The sequence below is a fragment of the Neolamprologus multifasciatus genome, chromosome 7, assembly GCF_963576455.1.
Source record: "Neolamprologus multifasciatus chromosome 7, fNeoMul1.2, whole genome shotgun sequence".
Classification (NCBI taxonomy): Eukaryota; Metazoa; Chordata; class Actinopteri; order Cichliformes; family Cichlidae; genus Neolamprologus; species Neolamprologus multifasciatus.
Genome location: NC_140445.1, coordinates 1,439,917 through 1,460,173, shown reverse-complemented (window position 1 = coordinate 1,460,173; position 20,257 = coordinate 1,439,917).

Here is a 20,257-nt window from a genome sequence, read left to right as displayed (position 1 = left end):
TCTAATTTTGTTTTAGTTTTCATAGTATTTATAAAACATACAAAGTACATAATTACAAAAGTATTCTGATGTTTTTTAGAAACTATTTTAAAACAGTTCTCTTTAAAACGATATTTAATGGTAGCTACTGATTTTAAGTGATGAAATTTAAAATGTTCAAAATCGTTAAATCTTCATTGATGTCTTATTATTACTTGTCAGCAAGTTTATCAATTTCTTTGTAGAATTAATTGTCTTTGCACACAAAATATAGTTTTCAAGATACAGAACTCATGAAGTGATATTACTCAGTTTATTTATTTTCAAAATAAACAAAATATTTGATTATTTGCACTTATGACGTACTGCTGTATCATTGTTTTCTTCCATCCAATAATAACTGATCTTTGCGCGATTACAGAGCTCAGACCTCTTTTTGTATAATCTTCTCTCAGAGCATCAAATGTTAGATTTTTAGTTACAGCATTAAACTAGAATTTAACATTTTTCTTTTTACATAAAATCACATATGTGTGAAATTATGTCTTTTTTGTGGGAGTTTTCAGTTCATGTTTACATAAAGTAAATAAATTACAGATCTTTTTCTGCGCACTGAATCAACACCGCGTCAGTCGCGTCTGTGAAGACCAGCTGACTGCTCCTGCGCCCTGATGATGATGCTCCATCGGTACAAAGGCATCATTCACAATAATAAACACAGTTTGCTTCCATGACAAAAACATATACGAATGAAGAGTTCTTGAGATCTTTTTCGGAGTTTAGATCAATTAAAAACAGAAGATTTTGTCTCATCCTGAGGCGATTTTCTGTTTGTCCCACGAGGTTCAAACACCAAGGTGTCCACTGAGTGTCCGCCATCACCATGAAGGTGGTGAAACTGTCCCCGGTGGGCGCAGACGGAGACTACCACGTGTGCAGGTAGAACACGCTGAAACAGACCAAACTGAGGCCGAGGCTGAGATGATCCATCCACGACACGAGGTGAGTCATTAATCTGCTTCTGTGTGGATCGCTGCTCATCCTCAGCTTAATGCCCACGCTCACGCCTCACTCAGCCCGAGAGCGATTCTCGGAGGGGGCCGAGAGTGACGTTAAAATGTGGCAAAGACAAGAAAGATCCCGATTCAAACCCCCGGCTGGTGTCTGCCGCCTGCCTCAAGGCTCCGGCGCTCCTCCGTCGGCGATCAAAGCCAACCAACACTGGCACATCCGCGGGTTGAGGGTGGCACACAGCGAGCGGCGCTGCTTCTGCTGAATCATCGGCTCGTCTGCCAGCGAGGCTCAGAGTGCCGCAGGGACGCCTTTGATAACAGAGGTGATTTGCATTCAGTGTCAAAACATAATTTCCAGGACTCCAGCAGCTCAAACACTGCTGCATCGAGCTGATGGGAAGCACGCTGCTATTTTAATTTCACGCTACACATCCTGGACCCAGCTCTCAGAATAGAAGCAAAATGATTTACTGCGACACTTTTGTTCTGATCAGCTGGTTCACAGCAACAACTTTTACATAACCGGATTATGTAAATCAAGTCATGTTCTTCCTAATATCCAAGATGACTTCAGAGGAGAAAAATGCAAGTTTCACCACAAACTAGTTTCCAGGTGGAACGTGGAGGGGAACCACGCAAATGCAGGACGCTCAGAGAAAGAGCAAAAAACAACAAAGGTCCGTGAAGAACACGAGGGATGTTGGAAGGCCTGGAAACCGAGCTAGATCACGGCCACTTTGTTAGGTACAGCTGCTTGTTACAGTAAGTATCTAATAAGCCAATCACGTGGCAGCATTTAGGCACGCAGACGTGGTGAAGATGACCCGGAGTTCAAGCTGAGGCAGCAGATATCAGTGACTGATGCGGAGCAGAGGCGTCACCTGAGCGTCTCGGTGAACGGACACGCACACGTGTGGCGCCTGCTTTGACCGCGTTGACTGCTCATTTCTGCACGTGCAGGTTTGTGGCAGTGAATACCTGCGTGTGGACTTGTTTGGTGAATATGTTTGATCAGCATTTAAAACAAAACTCTGACTCCATAGTTTTCTCTCAGATAGCTCGGACCAAATTTATCTTAGCGCTGCTAAATCTCAGATCTGCATCAAACTTTCATGATCCACATTTCTGATGTCTGTGCGCAGACCGCTCTGATAGTTAGCTTCATATATCCACCATGTGTATCCACCCATCTTCATATTTCAGTGTGAAAGTGGGTCGATGGGCCTTTTAAAAAATAAAAAGCTCAAACTTCACAGCACTCATCATATATGCCCAAACTCTGGACCATTTTTAGCTAAAGCAGAAAATGTGATGATATGGGAGGAAAATGACCCCTGTAGTGAAAGCTGCATTAATATTGCAGTTTAGTATTATTTTCTGATATTGTGAGAACAGGGAGCTGCTGTGTGGTCTGAAGACGTTTGTCCTGATGTAGAGGACCCAGGACATGTCCTAACCAGTTAAAGCTGTCTCAGTACCAGAGATTGGCACTGTAATCCGATTACTTTTTCAAGTAACGAGTAAAGTAAGGGATTACTATTGCAAGAACGGTAATTAGATTACCTCTAGATTATCTCTGAGGGAGAGCCCGGGCACTCTTTGAATGATGTCACAGATGATGTGTTCTTCTGTGAGCTGCACGCCAAGCTTAGGAGGACCACATCAAAGCTCCAAAGCTGTGATGTCCTTCTCTCACCCCAACCAATCACAGCAGATGGCCCCGCCCCTCCCTGAGCCTGGTTCTGTCGGAGGTTTCTTCCTGTTAAAAGGGAGTTTTTCCTTCCCACTGTCGCCAAAGTGCTGCTCATAGGGGGTCATATGATTGTTGGGTTTTTCTCTGTATCTATGAAGCGCCTTGAGGCGACTTTTGTTGTGATTTGGCGCTATATAAATAAAAGTGAATTGAATTGAATTGAGGGACAGATAGATCTGCTTCATCGAGGGAGACGCTGGAGTTATGAGAGAAAGAAGGTTTAAGTGAAACCGCAGCTTTAGAGTAGACAGTTTGGATTTTAGGGGGAAATGAGCCAGTTTTACATTTATGTGATATGTTATTAATACCATTGCAACTCTAAGTTTGAGCTGAGCTCTGCTGGGGTGAAAGGCACACTCCATTATTCATTTTCCAAACAACAACAAATAAAGGGATGTATTCATGTCTGTCTGAGCCCATCTCACAAACCTCCCCGCCTCCTTACTCCACGCCTCCTGCAGAGGCGTCACTGGCTACGAGCTGTGTGAGAATAACCTCCGAGCGAGGCCTGCATCTCTGCTGGAGACCTTCAGACACGCTGAGCCTGGCGGGAGGCGATTGTGGCCGGTCAGCTCAGCGTCTTCACCGCGCCATCATCCTCCGCTGTCGCCGTGCTGTTCAGACACTCAGTGCAGCAGCAGCAACGCATCTGCGCAGTCCTCTGGGACATCATCTGACATGGTGTCGACACGTCCACGTGTGGGCTCACGACACCTGTGACACCTCCCAGGAATTCCTGTCCTGTTCATCAGTCACATGAAGAAGCAACAAACTCAGACACAGGATGGAGGTGCTGTGTTCGAGGGCTCGCCCGCCTTTTACTTCTAGAAAGAACCACAAATGAGGCTGCAGTCTGACAGAGAAGTCTATTAGCATAATATGGAGCTACTGGGATGTGATGGGGCCTGATTATGCAGGAGAACGGTTTAAAATTTAATTCTGGCCTTTACAGAGAGTCAGTGATGAGAAGCCAGCATCTGAGAAATACGATATCTGTTTGTAGCCGTCTCACTAATGTTATTAATGCTAGTTAATGAGGTCACGGAGCACTCTGAGGGCTTCACGTAAACTAAAGCAACAAACTCATAATATTGACCCATCAGAGATATTCAGGCCTCTCTGATTGGTCCCCAGAGAACTTTCAGAAAGCATCACTGCTGCCAGCGCAGAGACTTCATTTAGATCCTCCAGAGGTTTCCTAATCGTTTCCACGTGCTCGCGCCGCAGCATCACAGCACACGTGATGTTCATCTCCAGGCAGCTGTTCACGGCCGTGCAGCAGGTTTGCCCACCTGAGGTCACGTGTTTCAATCCCCAGGACGTCTGTGAGGAGGACACATTTCTAAACACTGCAACGTAAACATTGTTAAACAACTTGTGTTTACGTGAGCGGAGGATAAGTGCGTGTAGTCTGTTTGTGTAAGTGTCTCAGTGCGCTGCTGTAATGCGCGCTAGAAACTTGCAGTTTATTACTTCAAATACATTTGAGATATTTCGGTCTGGATCAAGCGGCCGTCCGATGGACTTCGCCGTCCCTGTGAGCCACGCCACTGGCATGGCTTCAAAGGAAGGTCAAGCACAATTGCTTTCCTCTCTGCACTTTCATCCTACTTCATATTCAGTTTCTCTGCATAACTTTGCGGTCACTCAAGTTCATAAACGAAGCTCAAAAGCACCGATGTGAGAGTGCAAAATACAGCCTTCTTTAGGGATGCACCGATACCGATACTGGTATTGGGTATCGGGGCCGATACTGTAAAATGTGTGTGTACTCATACTCATAAAAGTTAACCGATACCATGAACCGATACTAACTCTGCACTTTCATCCTACTTCATATTCAGTTTCTCTGCATAACTTTGCGGTCACTCAAGTTCATAAACGAAGCTCAAAAGCACCGATGTGAGAGTGCAAAATACAGCCTTCTTTAGGGATGCACCGATACCGATACTGGTATTGGGTATCGGGGCCGATACTGTAAAATGTGTGTGTACTCATACTCATAAAAGTTAACCGATACCATGAACCGATACTAACTTATTTCATTAATCAGAGGGTGGCTTGTCATTTCTGTTGTAGTTTTTAGATTGGCCACTAGGGGGCCAATTATTATTTATTTATTATTTATTTTATAATTTTTTATATTTTATTATTTATTTAATAATAATTATTTTGTTGTTTGTTTACAATATGGACACTCTGCAATAATTTAAAAGTTTATTTTATCCGCAAACCTAATTTGTATTTATTTTATTCCAAACAGAAGTGTTTATTTATTATTCTGAAAGCTCGAGACAGTGCCAATAGTTCAGTGATATTTTGTTAAAATTACAATGTGGAGACTCTGCAATAATTTAACAGAAGTGCTTATTTTTCACTTGAAATTTTTTTGTGGTCATTTTTATTACGATTTTATTTTTTATCGGCAGAGAATAAAATAAATCTGTCTTCCAATTCATTGTATTTTTTGTGTGTGTGTTGGTAGAAGTACTGGTGTTTTGTACTCTGTATCGGCAAGTACTCAGATCCAAGTATCGGTATCGTATCAGTTTGAAAAAATTGGTATCGTTGCATCCCTAGCCTTCTTTATTTATGACGGTGAAAACAACGAGCTAATCACCACGTCAGCCTGTGCAGCGACCATCAGCGACTGGTGCAGAAACCAGGAGGCCTGTTTGTGCGTTTTATTGGCTGAAGAGCAAATACAGATACTGTCCAGCTGGTGGGTTGGATCAGACTGAGAAAAACATTATGTAAAGCTACCATACATAAAATTGTGCAGATGATGGTTAATTATCTGTTCTTTCACTGAGCTGAGACCAACCACGTCAACAGATGCACTGCTTCATCTCATCAGCAACGAGCAGCGCGTGCTCTAGCAGCAAGTGATCCTTCATCCCTCCTCCAGACCGGCTGATTATATGCACAAGAAGGGCAACAAGCAGGTGAAATAAGCCGTGTGAGCAGTGCTTCAGCGGGGATCAGAGCTCCTTTGTGCTGTGACGTTTTCTTGTGTAACGTCAAGACGAAAATGGAACAAACAGCATCCTGAACGCGGTGGCTGCTGGCCATACGAACAGGAGACGAGAGAGAGGCGCTTTCTACAAACTGCATTACCTCGGCCTTTCCGACACACCTGAAGGAGCGTAGCCGACGCTCTCATCTGCATGCCCGGGCTCGCCTTCAGCTCAACAAAAGTTGTGTCGCAAGTTTGGAAAGTTTTCATTCGCGCTCCTGTGACAAAAACAAATTAGTTTCTGGGTTCTTGGTGCCGCTTCATGGTATCAAAGAGGCCCAGGCGGACAGCTCAGAGCTGCGAGATCCAGCGTGAGCGCCGGTCTGGAAAGAGTCGAGGAATTATTCTCTAAACTTACAGCTGAAGGCACATTCGTCACGAGGAGCATACATGTGACACCGGGTGCTTTATTTTCTCTACAAACTCGTTGACAAGGATGTTTGTGTGGCGAGAAAGCTTTCTTGGCAGTTTGTGAAGCCAGAAAATATCTTTTCCAAGTCCTCTGCATCGCTGAACAGTATTTTTAAAAGCACTGCAGGAGGTTTAAGTCAATATATCAAAGCACACGAGTGCAAAAAAAGAAATGCAGGGTTTATGTTATGAAATACATCAATCACTGTTTGAAATCCATCTCAGTACAAACACGTTCAGTGTCGGCCGTGCTGAACGCTGGCGCATGTTCGCTGTGCATTTATGAGGAGGTGAGTTAAAACTCTGAGGAAGAGTTCAGGAGAACAAATGGCCTCCCGTTCATTTCGACTGTGACAACGTCTGAAAACTGAATAACAGAGAGCAAAGACGCAAATAAACACAGTGCTGTGAAAAGTTTCCCATATTTGGCACCAGTGTTGGTCAAGTTACCTGAAAAAAAGTAATCCCGTTACTTTACTGATTACTTATTTTCAAAAGTAATTATTATTTAATTACTTAGTTACTTCTTAAAAACACGATTTACAACCTGATAGGTGATAAAGTGATAGATCTTTCAGCCCAATTCTACTTTTACTACATAATCATCATACAAAATGTAATCAAATGGAAAAGTCTCTTTTTAAAACTTGTTTTATTAGTTTTAATCTTTTAACTTTATGCATCAAGCAAAATTTTAATTATCTGCAACATTCTCTGACTGGAAGAAATTAGTTTAACATTTAAACCTATTTTCTGCACATTCCAGCACATAAAATAAAATATTTTGTGTGTTTACACTCAGTCTTTCAAATAGATGCAAGTAAAACACAGCAGAAAATAAATAAAGTCAAAGACTAGCGATCGTTAGCCTCACTTATCAGCATGAGCTCTCCTTCTGTGACAGGTCGATGAGATGAATCACTCAGGTGTGGCTCACAGTAGAGACGCTGCTTCTCCACATTCAAGGACGTAGTTTATATGTATTAGGGGCGTGGCCTCTTTGATTGACAGGTGGATGGTGGCACAGGTAGCAATAGCTGCTTGGAGCCTTTTTAATGACTTTATCTGACCAACAACATCTCTGCTGTGAGGTTACTGCACCAACAGACCGACCCACAAGTCCCAGCTCCGGTTTGGTGAGTGAAATTTAAGGATTTTAGTTGTTGCTCAGGATGAATGCAGCCTGATGAGCAAGCAGGCTAGCGCTCCACACCAAGATCCAGATGTGGTCACTTCTGGATCCTTAAACCCAACAGGCTAAAATCATGAACATGCACTCGGTCACATTTCCCCAAACTTTTAATGAATATTTTGATATTAAAAATAAATTATTCTGCTCGCAGGACCAGATCGTCCTTGATGCTCCTCAGCTCTACGCAGAATGTTAAACAAACGGCTGATGGGACATCTCTCCGTGTGCGTTATCAGGGGCGTTTCTAGTCGTTTCTTTGGTGCTTCACGTCACGATGAGGCTCAGAGGACTTCACAAGGACAGGCTGATGTGATCGGATTTAAAACGCAAAATAAATGACTCACTGGAGGTGAGTTCAATGTCTCGGCTGTATCTCTTAAAGCAGCTCGAGAGAGAAAAACATGCTTTAAATACTTCGCATAGAGGATGCAGCAGAATGTGTAATGAACCGCATCGGGCTCGTTTTCAAGACAACAAACAAAAATGACGTCTGTGAAACAGCCTTCACAATAAAAGCACCGTAACATCTGCCTCGCAGCAGCTGATTGAAACGCTCCTCTTTAATTGAAATCGTTATGATGAATAATTTGTCATTTTGTTACTAACCAGAGCTAACCCACTGCTGCTCTGACAGGTGGAGCTGCTCTCAGGTGGAGCTGCTCTCAGGGGAATAAAGAAGGCGTTTAAAGGAGGATATCTGGTGTGAAACATCCATCAGGGCTTTATTTATTTAATCTTTATTTGTAGTTAATGCTAAATCCATCCACACAACAGGAAACAACAAGGACAGAGGACAAGAGAGCAAGGTCAGGACACTGGAAATTCACAAGGGAAAGGCCTGATTCTCAGCAGGCTGTTGAGGGTGACAGCAACCTGGCAAAGAGTGCAAGTTTCACTCTGCATTTAGAGCCAGAGATCTGACGAGCAAATAGAAAACAGGTGACAGGAGACATGGCAGACCTGGCCGTGGGCTGAGCAGCGAGCCAGAGCACTGCCCAAACTCCTCCTGACTGTTGGAGTGCCGGCACACAGACGTTTATAACACTGACAGGAAGAGAGGAAATAGGAAAAAAGGACCCTGACAGTTATATTCAAGCCTGCCATTATTTCGGTCTCCTCCTGAGTTTGTGCTGAAACACACCAACATTAGACTCCCTTCACACACCCATTTATCCTGGTTAGATAATAGATGGTATTAATGCTCTTTAGTCTATAATATATTTGTGAGACCACAGCATGCAGGTGCATTAGCAGGCTAGCCAGTTGGATAGTTAGCAGTCATATATAGGGTAGACAGAGGGTCCAGCGAGGCCACCACATGATGGTATTTTGTGTTGTTGGCTGAAACGCCACAAAGAGCAAACTGAGCTTCGACGTGCACGAACCATGAAGGAGGGTTGAGAAGCCAAAAGTCCTGCAGCTTAACTGCACAGCAAAGATTCAAGCGTACAGCTCTGCTAACACTTCCAACATGAATGAAGGCAGAAAACTAAACAGCAGTGACGTTTGTAGGGTTACTGAAGTTGGGCTAGCTGCTATATAATGATGTGCTACGTGACCGCTAGCGACACAGCTATGTTAGCATAACATTAGCACAGTGAAGCTGGAGGATGAACGCTAACTTTTTTCCACTCGATAAAAGTTAACATGAGGGTTCCCGATGGTTAGGGACAGGAAGAACGAGATCCGGGCTATCAACAGCTACGCCCTGCATGTGATCAGGAACGCTGCTGGGATAATAAGCCGGCTAAAGGAGGAGATAGAAGCCACTGATATCAAAACACCCTCGTGACCACGCATGGAGGGTTTCACCCAACTCCAGCACCCTGAGGCTTACGCTAAGTGGAAGGAAGGGGGACAGATGAGACAACAAACATCCGTGAGTCAGTAAGAGGGGAATAAAAAAAAAAAACACAGGAAAAAACAATCTTGACTCAGGTTCTCATGATTCATCCATGAAAGGGTTTTAAAGGGAATCATCTGCTGACAAGCAGAGAAACCAGTTTTATTATTTGACGATTGCATCAGTGCTGAGCTTCGTGGATGACGATGGCGTGCTGACTGATACAAAAGCAACAGCTCCTCCAAACGTTGCTTTTAAAGGCGCTCCAGGTTTGAACAGGCCTGCGAAAAACTGCATAGATAGAAAAACAAGTTTAGGTTCAGATAAAATACTTTGAAACCTCCTGAATTTAACGGCATGCAGTGAAGGACAGATGCAGCCTTTTGTCTTGTTCTCGAGAGGCCGTGGCAATGTTTTGACTTTGGCTGCTACCCTGGTCAGGCCTCTGCTGGAATACAGATTACCTCTCAGTGGGACTTCCTGATTAAATGAAGGTAAATAAGTAAATATGCATGGAGCTGTTTATTCAGAAAGTGAGAAGCTGCACTTTAACCACTTTTCATGTCTTCTCTTTAGTGAGAGATTAAACGACTTCATTTAATAAAGTGGCCATCACAGTGGGAACTAAAAAAATCTTTTTTGAGATGTAATTTAAAACGACAAATAAGATTTCTTACTGACATTTTTACAGTTCCACTTCCTCTCTGTGTTTTCCTAATATGGATGGGGTTAGCTTCTCCATTTAGCCTTTTAGTCTGTGGAGAAAAACCATTGCAAAGTAAAAATGTGGGTTGATATAAGGAGCTCGTTAAACTCTCTGATTGGTTAAAGACACATAAAGCGGCCCCGGATCCTCTGATTGTGCTAACATGGGTAATTCTAGCATCACTGCACGTAGCCGCACTATCTCAGGTTAGCTTGTGAAAATGTTAGCACCTAGCAACACTAGCTAGTTAGCATTTTTAGCGAGCTAATGTGCTCTTGACAAATAAAGCCCAGTTCCATTTAAATATGTGGTGTGTAAACACATCACTTCCTGATTGACGAGAAACAGGTTGATTGAAGCTTCAGTCCATCATTCCTTGCATTACTTCCCTCTGGAGATGACGCCACATTTCCGGCCTCTTCAGTATCTGATTGCTCAGATTGTTGAATTTAAACAATGACTGCACATCTCCCCATTAGACGTTTGGTAAAGTCAACACTGTGAAGCTTTGTAGGGTCCTGTTAAAATCACGAGTATTACACAGTGTCTGACACATATACTGGTTATACGAGTTCAGCAGTTGTGGATGTATCTGGATCTCTGCTTGGGTCTCTTCTAAGCCGCCTTTCCTTTCTGTGAGCTGAGTGATGGTTTAATCCTGACAAAGAGAGCAACAAACACTCATTAAGAAATCTGTTCCTTTCTGCAGCTGTAATCGAGCAGGCCAATATGTGGGAACAGATAATCAATACCTCAGCTTCAGGTAGATGATTGACAGTTTGCATTCTTTGAACTCTGATGGGGCATTTATGGTCTGTCAGAAACAGGGCAGGGATATGCTCATTTTAACTTCCTGTCAGTATGTCCTCATATAGGATATTACATTCTGGCTTTTCTGCACGAGTCGTCTCTCTTTGGTTGTAGCTCAGCAGGTAAACCAGGTGACCTGCTAATCAGAAGGTTGGCGGTTCGATCTTTGGCTGCACCCTTGGGCAAGATACTGAACCCTGAGTTGCTCTCCAATGTGTTCATCTGTGAATGTTAGAAAGAGCGGTTTTATGAATGAAGCATGCTGTATAAAGTGAGTAGAGCGAAACTGATGAAATGTCCCCTGAGTGAGACACGTTTTGGGATTTCTTTGCTTGGATTACTGAGCGTGCATGAAGACAATCTCTTTGTTTTTGCACTAAACTTTTCTTTTTCCTTTCAAAGCGAGCTTTTCAGAAGGAAACTCGGAGCATCCATGAAAACATCAGGAAGACCACCTGAGATGGTGCTTGCTCATAGGAGGTCATGTGATTGTTGGGTTTTTGTCTGTATGTATTATTGTAGGACAGAGATGGGCAGTAACGCGTTACTGTAATCCGATTCCTTTTTTCAAGTAACGAGTAAAGTAAGGGATTACTATTGCAAAAACGGTAATTAGATTACTGTTACTTTCCCGTAGGAACGCTGCGTTACTGCGTTACTAAAACCGTGATTTTTTGCGAGAACGTCTCATGACAGTGACGTAAGCGAGTGCGACGTTCGTGACAACAGCTGTGTGCAGATCAACAATGGATCATATATGGAGTGCAGAGAGAGTATGAGCGTGCAGCGTTTAAAGCGTGGAAGTACTGACCTTACTTTGAGTTTGATTCCATAAAAAGTGACAAAAACATTAGTGTCCGTTGTGCGTGGGAAGAAAACTTCTTTTTACAGCGAAAAAACCCCTAAACTTCCGAGCAAGCACCGAGTAGCTACGACGTAATGGGAAACTCACAGAGAAACTCGCGGATTCTTCCACTGACCGCTGCACACCTGCACCAGGGTAACCCTCCGCCTACCCCACTCCTGCTTTACAGGTGAAAATAGAGCAACAGGACCGCTAGTCTTTGACTTTATTTATTTTCTGCTGTGTTTTACTTGCATCTATTTGAAAGACTGAGTGTAAACACACAAAATATTTTATTTTATGTGCTGGAATGTGCAGAAAATAGGTTTAAATGTTAAACTAATTTCTTCCAGTCAGAGAATGTTGCAGATAATTTAATTTTTGCTTGATGCATAAAGTTAAAAGATTAAAACTAATAAAACAAGTTTTAAAAAGAGACTTTTCTATTTGATTACATTTTGTATGATGATGATGCAGAAAAAGTAGAATTGGGCTGAAAGATCTATCACTTTATCACCTATTCAGGTTGTAAATCCTGTTTTTAAAAAGTAACTAAGTAACTAAGTAATTAATTACTTTTGAAAATAAGTAATCAGTAAAGAAATGGGATTACTTTTTTGGGGAAGTAATCAGTAATTAGTTACTGATTACTTTTTTCAAGTAACTTGAGCAACACTATTGTAGGATCCACCTTACACTATGAAGCGCCTTGAGGCGGCTGTTGCTGGGATTTGTTGCTGTATAAATAAAATTGAGTTGAACTGAATTGAGCGAACAATAACATCTCTGTATAGACTACAAGTACCCAGGTCCTGATGGGAGACGCCACTAGTTCCACACAGACGAGCAGCTGCTGACCACCTGACACAGCTGCAGGCTGCTGTTGTGACAGATGCAACAATCACAGCACGGAGCAGAGAAGTACCCGAGGCTGAGAGAGCAGCAGATGTCGTCCAGGTGTTCCCTGCAGCAACAGGAACGTTAGGAGCTGAAACAGGAAACTGAATGAAAACACTGATTAAGCTACAGGACAGCAGCTGAAACTACGTGTTGTTTCAGCTGCTCCAAAGGTCCAAACTTAAAAACACAAAGCTCATCAAATGAAATAAAATAACATGTTTGTATGTTTTTAACTGGTAAAAGAAAATCTGAGCACAGGACTCTGGTTCTCGCCTCCTTACACTGGCTTCCGATTGAATTTAGGATGTATTTTAAAATCCTCTTACTGGTTTTTAAATCCTGAAATGGTCTGGCGCCGTGTCCCCCTCCCTCACTCAGCTGAGCAGTTGCTGCTCTCAGTCCCTCGACCACGGCTGAAACTTGGAGCGAGCGTTCTCTAGCTTTGGACGCTCTTCCTCTGCCTGTTAGGTTTTCTCATCTTTATTCACTGGCCTTTGACTCAGCGGGTAACTGACAGTTATTTTATTGTATTTATTATTCTTTTTGTATTTTTTATATTTCTGCTGTACAACACTTTGGTTGGCGTTATTTTTTAAAGTGCTATATAAATAAATTATATGATATTTTCCTGCTGCACAGATGGTCCAGCTCCGTTCCTCCCTTAGCTCAGGATTTCTGCGACAGCAGTAAATTCCCTCCATCCATCACATTCACTTAACCCAGTTTCTGACTGGGAGGAGACACAAACCCATCTTCAGGGTGGAGGCTGCCCTGCAGCTGCACTCCTGTTCAGCCCTAAATATCATTAGAGAACAGTTATGCTGCATTTTTTTGAATTTTCTGCTGCCTCTCAGCCAAATCGCTTCATTAAAGGACGTTTTTAATCTCAGAGAGATGCTTTTACCTGGATGAATGCAAACGTCTCTCTGATCTATCCTGCAACAGCAATATTCTGTCTTCAAAATGACTCGATATCTTTCATATGTTTCACAGATTATAGGCTAATATATCATTTACTAGGGTTATAACTGGGGTTGTGCCAGGAAGGACATCAGGTGTGACGTCTGTGCCAAATCGAGCACGGGGGTTCATCTCTGCTGAAAGCACTTCTTCTTCATGGCCTATCTGAGCCGACAGTAAAGACTAATTGATTGGTGGGAAAATGAACAGGAGCAAAGCTTTAATCCTTTTAATTTAGCTCCTAATCTTTGGAGACTTTCTGTAAAGCTGCTGCACAGATGCTCACAGCTGTGCAAACAATGGAAAGCACACGTTTAGCTGATCTGCACCGTTCTATCACACACGTGGACGGTTGGGTGGTGCCATGCTGTGGATGCTCCATCATTCAAAGAGATCCACTCACTTCACTCAGTTTGGCTGTGTTCAGAGATCCAGCTGGACCCTGTGAGGTGTGCGAGGACTATAAGGGACGCTGTTGTGACCGATCCTTCTTCATAGTTTATTAGATCAGTGTGATTCGCCCGCGGCCTCCCTCACGCCATTCTGAACGTATAACCAGCCAAATACATTCACATCCTTTCAAAGATAAATGAGGCGCACACACGGCTCAGCAGAGACTCATCAGTATTCACAAGTTCTTCTAAATCCAGTCCACTTCCCTGCAGGCTGCACTGATATAATCCTGTTAAATGTGAAGTATTCCACTTCATTAGCTCAAAGATACCAAGCGACTCGCTTCCGAATGTCACCCTCATTGCCGCGCCGATAACAGCTGCTTATTATTGAGCTGCGAGGCTTTTCAGCACGACTACCCACGCAGCCGACAGAGATTACTCGCGCGCTGTTTGTCTCGCTCGCCGCAGCAGTTAGCGTGCGTCTGTTCGTTTCCAGCCTGCAGTTATTTAACATGAACGTCTGACGTGTTCGGTGAGACTCGCAGGACCGCTGCACGCGTGTCTGGCTCGGATACTTCCCATCGATCCGGGCAGCGCCGGCCGCCCTCTTCAGGTCAGCGCTGATTGCTCCTCAGAGCACGTCCTGCTGATTGTGCATCTGTGCATCACATCCTGTAAATCCATCGTCCACGCTCTGTCACACGCAGGGACGAGCAAACACAGACATACCTGTTTGTTTGGGCTCATTTCCCTCCAGCCTCATACCTGGATGGTTGGCGGTGCCCTGGCCTCTTTGTTTATGTCTGCAGCTCCAGCAGGTGTCACAGCAGCTGGAGGACACAGAATAAAGTCTGCTGCAGGCTCTGTAAACGAAGCCACATGGGATACAGTTTTGGGGGATTAAAGCCCCCTCACATCTTAAATGTCTTTGGTTTTCAGTGTGCACTGTCATGTTTTACTCCCATGCATGAGGCTGACTTTAAATCTCAGGCTCAGGGATGGGGGGCCAATGTCTGTGCACATTGTGACCATGCCATGTTTGGAGCCACAACGAAGTACAAGAGGATTGTTCCAGGTTCGATCGGTCGGGTGAGGATCAATAACCAAAGACTCACAGAACCTGTTAAACGTTATGGGAGCAGAGAAACGCTCCTCTCTGTGTTCCCCAGACATTTGTTCATTCTGTGTGTTTGCTTGAGCAGCAGACGTGTCACTGCTGAATTGCAGTAATCAATTATTGATTACTGGGCTGCAGGGAGTAATTTCATGTCGAGCGTTCAGGTACCGATAAGATGCTCAGACCGAGTGACCGGGAAAAACAGGAGGACAGAAAAACACTGAAGCTCCGTGTTCTGCAGTTTATAGTATGTGTTCACGTGACGTCATCATCACTGAGGGTTGAAACTGCTGCAGAAGCACGCTGCAGCGGGCGCATTCACATAACGGAGCCTGCATGTGTGCTTGTGTGGATCAGAGAAAGCTCAAAATACAATCACACCTGTTCTTGCTTTGATGGTTTCATGATTATATCATATCTAGGGATGCAACGATACCAATTTTTACAAACCGATACGATACCGATACTTGGATCTGAGTACTTGCCGATACAGAGTACAAAAACCGATACTTCTACCACACACACACACACACACAAATACAATGAATTGGAAGACAGGTTTTATTTTATTCCCTGTTGATAAAAAATAAAACCTTAATAAAAATGACCACAAAAAAAATTTCAAGTGAAAAATAAGCACTTCTGTTAAATTATTGCAGAGTCTCCACATTGTAATTTAACAAAATATCACTGAACTTCTGTATCTATGAAGCGCCTTGAGGTGACTTTTGTTGTGATTTGGCGCTATATAAATAAAATTGAATTGAATTGAATTGTCTTCTCTGTCCAACACGTGAACATTGGTGTCCTCAAAGAGTGACCTTTGACCTATAGATGCAGATGGACAGAGGTGGCTCTTGAATGTTGTGTCGAGCGTTTATGAAGTGGCTGTTTGGTCTAACTTAAAGGAGTCCAGACGCTTTTCTTCACGAGCTCCTTGGGCTACGATGAGCTGCATGACTGAGAACCTTCACAGAGACGTTTACTCCACAAATAAATAAAAAACTGTCCAAACATGAACAGGGGACGCTCCCTTTGCTGGACTGTAAGCCTGAGACAGGCTCCATGGTGGCTGTTAAACTGTTATGTGTAAAAGAACACAATGAGAACAAAACCAGGCAGTAGAAATGTTGGAGGCTGCAAATATGGGAATGAAAAACCAAGCGAAACGTGCAGGGTGTGATTAATGGCAGCAACAGCACTTTGTCAGTGTGTGTCTGTAATGAGACACACCGCACACGCTTCAGTTTGTCACACATTCTTCTCTGTCGCGCCGACTTTTCCAAACATAATCAACTCTGGTCCTTTCAAGCTCGATACTTTTATTTTACCCTCCTAGAGTAGCTGTGCATGATTCATGGTTTAAAACAATCCTTTCTGAGACCGAAACAAGCTGTTTTAGCATCTCACACTTTCTTCTGATTGGCTGGGCCTCAAAAACATGCTGGTGCGAGGCTCCAGCGTCACACAGACACGTCCTGACTGTGGATTAGATCAAACAAATATTCTCTCTGGATCGTGAATGTCTCTGAAAGCGTCCAGCTGCTCGGCTGAAGGCGGGATCACAGGAAACACTCGGTGAGCAGTCATCTCTGTTCTGTGGGCACTTTGAATGTTTACAGCCGAGCCAAGAGAAGAAGCCAAGTGCAGCAGAAACTGCAGTTCCTCTAGTGGCCGCTTTGACTGACAGGTGGATGGTGTAGCTGCTACGCTCGGGGTGACCTCAGCCCTGACCCGAGTCCACTCATGTTTGCAGGATTGTTTGAATTCAGACACATTGGAGGTTTTTTCAGCATTAAGGTCACGCTGATGCATCTCAGTCTGATTTAAGTCCAGACTTTGACTGAAGAATGATGACCTCTGACCTTTACTGAGCCAAGTGAGGCCTGCAGGTGGTTAGATGTTGTTGTGGGTTCTTCTGTGACTTCCTGGATGATTCGTTGATGCGTTCTTGGAGTAATTTTGGTCCTGTGAACGTTCAGCGCTGTTCCAGGTTTTCTCCATGTGTGGATAACGACTCTCACTGCGGTTCACTGGAGTCTCAAAGCCTTAGAAATTTCTCTTTGACCTTTTTAAAGGTAGTTTTTCCTCATAGGCCAGGTAATAAAGGTTTCTCAGTAAATTAGCTCATCATTTAAAAACTGTGTTTGTCTAATATTAAAATAAGTTTGATCTTCACTTTTGGATTAATATGCAAATAATATAAATGAAAGGGCGATGCGGGCCTAAAATCCATATCACGATATATGTCGCGATATATTCTTTTCTTCTGTATGACGTATTTTACACACTATATGGCGCACTTAATTTTCTCCTTTAATTTTCTCGAAAATCATCAGTGTGCCTTATGTATGAATTCTGGTTGTGCTTACTGACCTCGAACTGATTTTATGTGGCAAACGGCGCACAGAAATCTATCAAAAAATGTTTTAGTACGACTTTGATAAGCTACGAAGCCGCACTGCTTGATGGATTGTCGGCGCATTACGGCTACCGTAATCAGGAGCCTCACGGAGTAATCTGGGTCCAAAACTCCGTCAGTTTCAGGTCCCAAAGTCAAACAAACACTGCGGCGTCACTAAGAGTTAAAAACTGTCTAAATTCTTTCATCTTTAATAAAATCATCAGCGTTGCTGCTTTACCAGGTGCAACTATGAAGTTTAACATCCAGACATCCATGAAAACAGAAGTTAGCAGGAAGTTAGCTCGCTAGCTTCCACCTAAACATTTCATACCATGTTCTGATTGAGAGATTTCTGAAAAATTCAAACGTACAGCTCTGCTGTCACTTCCAACATAAATGAAGACGGAAAACTAAACAGCAGTGACGTTTGTAGGGTTACTGAAGTTGGGCTAGCTGCTATATAATGATGTGCTACATTAGCATAGCATAAACACAGTGAAGCTGGAGGATGAACGCTAACCTTTTTCCACTCAATAAAAGTTAACGTGAGGTTTCCTGATGGTTAGAGACAAATACAGTCGCATGGCAGGATGCTGTAAACGGACCAAACTTCAGTCAGGAGAACAACTGAGATAATCCATCCACAATACGAGGTTAGTTATTAATATACTGCAACAGCATGGGAACAGAGCAGCTGCGCGAGAATTCAACATTAATGAATCAATGTTACGGAAGTGGAGGAAGCGCAGTTTTTGGCTTTCCCTATATTTCAAAAGTGCTTTGTCTCTTTGCTGTGACTGTCGCCCGCCATAATTTGCAGATGATGCTGTTTTTAGCCGCTGCAATTCTTTCGACCAAAACAGGCGCAGCATGATGACATCATCAACATGCGCTATCGCGATAGAGCGACATAGTCAAAATCTCTACCGTTGGCCAAATTTATATCGTTTCTATCGTATATCGTTTATACCGCCCACCCTAGTATGTCCATATTTATACATAATCGATGTTCCAAACTTGTTCTTTGCTTTTTATTCCTGATTCTAGATGAGCTTCCTTTCCTCATGTGTGAGTTTCTGTGAATATTTTGCGTTGTTTGCTTTTCCACCTACAGATGAGAGTTTGGCCTAAACATGGTCCACGTGTCATTTCTTCACGGACCGACTTTTCGTTTTTCCAGCAGTTCTGACAAAGCTGAGCTGTAATCACCAGAACGAGCCCAGATTCGTCACAGATTTTCCTTCTGTGTCATTTATTTAAAAACACAAACAACTACAGTGGAACCCCGACTTAGGAAATTAATCCATTCCAGAGGGTCTTTTGTAAGTCGAACATTTTCGTAAGTCGAAGCACCCATTGCACGTTTTGAGTGAGGCGATGCTGAACGATAGGCTTTAGGCTAATTGTTAACTAGAACAACAATACGTCGTTCAAGTGGACAGCGAAGCGCAAGTATGGAAGCCAAGGGGTTGTCACATGATTCAGAAGGCATTGTGGGCTTTGTAGGCTCAGCCAATCAGAGCAGTTCAATGCCTTCGTATCTTGAATTATTCGTGAAACGGGGTATTCGTAAGTCGGGGTTCCACTGTATTTAGTGTTTAAACGATAAAATAGCAGCGTGTCCACACCCGACTGTGGCTGAAGATGCACCTGAGTTTAATTTTACGATGACTGAGATTTATAAAAGTGCACACACACACACCTTATACATGGTAGAGAATGAAGGCGTGGGCATCTTTCTGCCTGTGTGCACAAAGATTTCACACGTGTGGCTCTCGGAGAGAAGCTGCAGGTGTCGCTTTGATGTCAGTAATCGTGTTGGCAGAGTGGGCGTCAGTTTGAATAAGATTAGAAATACTCATCAAGCTCACAGATCCTCCTCATCTGCAAACCTCCTGTCCTCATTTCGTCTCCCCCCTTTCTTACAGTTTTCGTCATCTTAATCAAATATCTCCTGTTTAATGCCTCTTCTTCCTCTCAGCTCTCTGCGCTCCCTCGCTTTATTTTGATACTGCTGCTCTGTCTCCTTTATTGTCCGTTTCCTTGACCCATTTCCATCCTTTGGTGTGATTCTGTGGTGCTGTGTGTCAGTCGGTGATGGGTCTGTCTGAGGAGCACTTTAAGACAGCAAAGAGCTGAATTTTAAACTGAAATGTTCCGTCTGAAAGATTACCCACGAGTCTCTAAAACTTTAAAAGCAGCGGTCCAATTAGGCTGAATGTTGGAGGCAGGAAACTCAAACCACCTGACATCTGAGCTGGCATCTTACTCCAGCCAATACGCCGTGCTTTATCGAGTCAGAGAAGCTAAACTTCACTGTCTGAACCAAATTTTCAGCGTCCCGTGCCAGTTTCCTGAATCCATCACTCTCTTGGAAAAACTTTAATCGGTTTTCACTTGGACAAAATTTTATTTCCAAATTCCAAATCTTATTTGGACCAAACTGAACACATTCTCAGGGACGCAGGTTCCCAGGATGTAGGCCCCGTGTGGTGGCACGGAGGGGAACCAAGGATATGGTGGAGGGAGGTCGTGGGAGATGATCAGAGAAACAGAAAAAGAAATCCAGTGAAAGAATATCAGATTTGATTTTCCAGCGAGTTTGGACCTCGCCAGCCACATCCTTAGTTCAACCCAAATATCTAATCAGCCAATCACATGACAGTAATCAGTGCATTTAGGTATGTATACACGACAAAGACGACCTCGCGTTCCACGTCTCAGACGCCTCCACGGTCGCAGATCTCACACAGAGATTCTCATCATGGATGCGGCCGACAAACCTGCAGCTGGAGATGATGTCACGATGGTGACATGATGGTGTCATGTCAAACGGACACTATCAGACATGATCGGTTTGACAACCAGACACAGGTGAGACAAACTCAGTGCAGGAGCCACTGACAGCAGAGAG